Here is a 3,659-nt window from a genome sequence, read left to right as displayed (position 1 = left end):
ATAGTACTTGTCACAGTCTTCCTGGTCCAGATACAGTTTACCAATAAAGGGTCATTTTCAATCATAAACGATATTGGCTGGTATCACAGCTGACATTTCATTAATATTTTGCCTAGTAGGAGTCTAGAGAAATAGTGCTGAAAGGTAAACTCAAGGTCATTTTGACCAGGGAGAAAGTGAAAGGGTTTGTTAACCCACAGCATCAGGACCCAATCTTCCATCTTGTTGCTCTGCCACTCATGGCTTCTGTTTCCAAGGTTTCTTTAAAGCCCAAGAATCCTGCTAGGGCTCTAGCCACCATATTCTTGTTCCATAAGGAACAAAGAGAATGTGTAGAAAACTTCTCAAAAGCATCACTCAACACTTCTAAGTCCATGCCAGTGGCCAGAACTTAGTCGTATTACGGTCACAGGTGCCTGCAAGAGAAGTCGGGTATATTGCTGACCTGAATAAATTCACAGATTCTGTGACAAAGAGATAAAGGAAGAACAGATATTGGGTCGAGCAATTAGAAATCTCTCCTACACATACATATGGTGGGAAAAAATGAGCTTTTTATTAAAAAGCTGGGACTAAAAAAGTCATAAAAATTGAGAGGATACATGTGCTTATGATTTGAAAATGTTTTTCATCAAGGTAAGTTGTTTTCCAATTAAATAGTAAAACTTTTCAAATAAGAAATTATCATCCTAGAACATTAGTTCTGTAACCTGCAAGAACAGTTATATCGCCATCAATTATGAGATGTAATTAATATGACATGCATTTTAACTTATTAGTTCTAGGTTAAACTGTATGAAATTGCTGGGTTTTGTAGTCAGAAACAATTGCATATTGGAAATTTCATAAACCTAATCTATTACAAGGCATCGCATTTTGTGAATAATTTACTTAAAAATACAAATTAGTACAGATTTAGGTTGCTGCCATAATAAAATAACTAACACAGTTTAGTTTCAATAATCTTCGTTAAGTGGGAAAGGAGTGAAATCACAACTGACATATTGGGAATTGTACCTTTATCCTTAAGCACTTCAAAATTATTTTTTTGTTCCTAGACAAGATGCTTATTGTGGTAGACTGAAAAATGGCACCCCAAATATTTCCGTGCCCTAATCCCTGGTTTTATGCCTGCATATGTTAAGTTAAATGCCAAAGAGACTTTGTAGATGGAATTAAGGCTACAGATCTTAAAATAGGGAGATTATCTGAGTGGGCCCAATGTAATCAAATGGACCTTTAAAAGTGGAAGTGGAAGGCAGAAAGGTAGGTCAGAGAGATGGATGATGGATGAAGCATCAGGAAAGATTCAAAATGGGAGAGAGACTTGACCTGCTATTGCTGGCTCTGAAAACAAGGGGGCCATCAGCCAAGAAATGTGGACAACCTCTGGAATCTAGAAATGGCCCTCAGGTGACAGACAGCAAGGAAGTAGGACTTGATCCTTCAACTGCAAAGAATTGAATTCTTCCAACAAATGATAAGAAAGAAAATGGATTCATCCTTCTACCCCCACCGCCAGAGCCTCCAAAAAGGAAAACAGTCCTGACAATACTTTTATTTTAGCTCAGATGAGACTCAGGTCAGATTTTTGACATACGAAACTTTAAGACAATGTATTTGTGCTGTTTTAAGACACTGACTTTGTGGTAATTTGTAACAGTTACAATAGAAAATATATACATTTACCTTAGTAAAACCTCAAATTTAAAGGAGTTATCAAAGAAGGGTCCCTAATGTCATTTAAACTATATTTTTAAAAGTTCATTCATGTCTGATCCTGAATGATTCTGGTATATTAAGTTGTGCTATAACTGGAAATGTGTGTTTAGCCAACAAAAATGACAAAATAGTAACAATTGAAAGCTACAAAGCCTATTATTTTTACATAAAAACTTCAAAAATATCATGACTAGTTATTATGTGAACCATTTTATCTAGGAGTGGTTTGTAAGGCAGCATTTTAAGTTTCCATAAAAACAGAACCTTCTGTTTTAGAAGAGATATCAATAACGTAACCAGAAACCTCTATTTCCAAGTGCAGTGGTTTCTCCTGTTCATAAGTCAGGTTTGAACTATCTTCCGTTTGAATCTCTTGCTCTTCCACCTCCAAAAGTTTGTCTGGAGTTGAAGCTACCTACTTCTTCATCTTCATTTTTATGTAGAAGGCTACAAATCATTTTGGGTCTATAGGAGAAATTTTCCTGATTATCAGCTATTCCACCCCACCTGTTTTCTTCTCCTTCCTTCTTGTCTGTCAGAAGAGTTATCATGCTGAGCTGCTTCATTGTATGGCATTTATATTTTAGCACTGTTTTGTTATTGCCTTCTGCATCTACATTTTCAACATTTTCTTGAAATATAGCATAGGTCTGAAGAGGGTCTTTGTACTCTCCAGCAAAGAGATAGCTGTCCACTTGCAGAATGGGCCTCTCATTGTAAATTCTCCAAATCTTGCATTTATTTTCACATTTTTAGAAAATCCTGACAATTCTACTGGAATCAACATCTCTGCCTTCAATTCCTCCTCTTCTCCATTCTCTGGACTCCACTTCTTGACTGCCATCATGGTCCCACACCTCCTCAGTGCCTCCCCAGTCACTAGCCACCCCAACCCAGAGCTACCATCTTAAGCCCCTTATGATCTTCTTCACATTTTCCTCTCACTAGCTTACTTTAAGAATAACAGTATATAACTCATATAACATATAAAATATATATTAATTAGCTGTTTATGTTATTTCTAAGGCTGCTGGTCAATAATACACTATTAGTAGTTCAGTTTTTATGGAGTCAAAAGTTGTACACACATTTTCGAGTGCGTGAGGGTCATATATATGTGTTGCAGGTTTCATTAAATTAAACTTTAATAATATTCAGTTAGTCAATGAATGGTAGTGAGTTTTGTTCTGTGTTATTCCTGTGGAGACTGTGGAGGTAAAGCTGACTCATATTCTAAGGACCCTAGTATCTGTGGGAACTAGGTCTTGGGTTTCTATTTCATTATTCTGATGCAAGCTACTTAAATTCTTAATTTTTGAAGGAAAACAAGTAATCTAGTCACATCTGTGTGAGGCAGTTGTTACAATTATTGACTGGTAAAGTAGATCAAATCTGAACACTTATGCTACTCACTTCGTTTATTTGTGCTCAAAGAGAATAGCTTTATAACATATACAAAATAGTAGCCCTCAAAAATAGATATTTGGCATATATAATATATATATATGTGCTTTGGCATATATAACATATATAGTGTTTATATATAATAATATATATAATATATTTATATTTTATTTATTTATATGTTATTTATTATTTATATAATATATAACATATAATATATATAATATAAATATAATATATATATATTTGGCATATATAACATATGTAGTGCTTTCAACTACTATCACAACTTCTCTTATGGGAGACATAAAATAAGCACCTAAGTATATTACTGGAAGAAAATTGCTTGAAAGAACAAGCTTACTCTTTTTAATTAATTGAATTTTTTAAATAGAATATTAAAAAGCAAGTTTTTGGCATACACAATAATTAGGGAACTACAAAAGTTTTTGTGAAATTCTAAAAGAACTTTTAAGAATAAATTTAGGGCCGGGCGCGGTGGCTCACGCCTGTAATCCCAGCACTTTGGGAGG

General features: G+C 34.5%; 1 pseudogene; it reads right to left on the bottom strand.

The window, feature by feature from the left end:
* Window positions 1–1,963: 1,963 nt before the first annotated feature.
* On the bottom strand, window positions 1,964–2,569 carry LOC102128174 (general transcription factor 3C polypeptide 6 pseudogene; annotated as a pseudogene).
* Between the last annotated feature and the right edge of the window lie 1,090 nt (window positions 2,570–3,659).

The sequence above is a fragment of the Macaca fascicularis genome, chromosome X (assembly GCF_037993035.2).
Source record: "Macaca fascicularis isolate 582-1 chromosome X, T2T-MFA8v1.1".
Taxonomy (NCBI): domain Eukaryota; kingdom Metazoa; phylum Chordata; class Mammalia; order Primates; family Cercopithecidae; genus Macaca; species Macaca fascicularis.
This window is presented reverse-complemented; position numbering and strand designations above follow the sequence as displayed.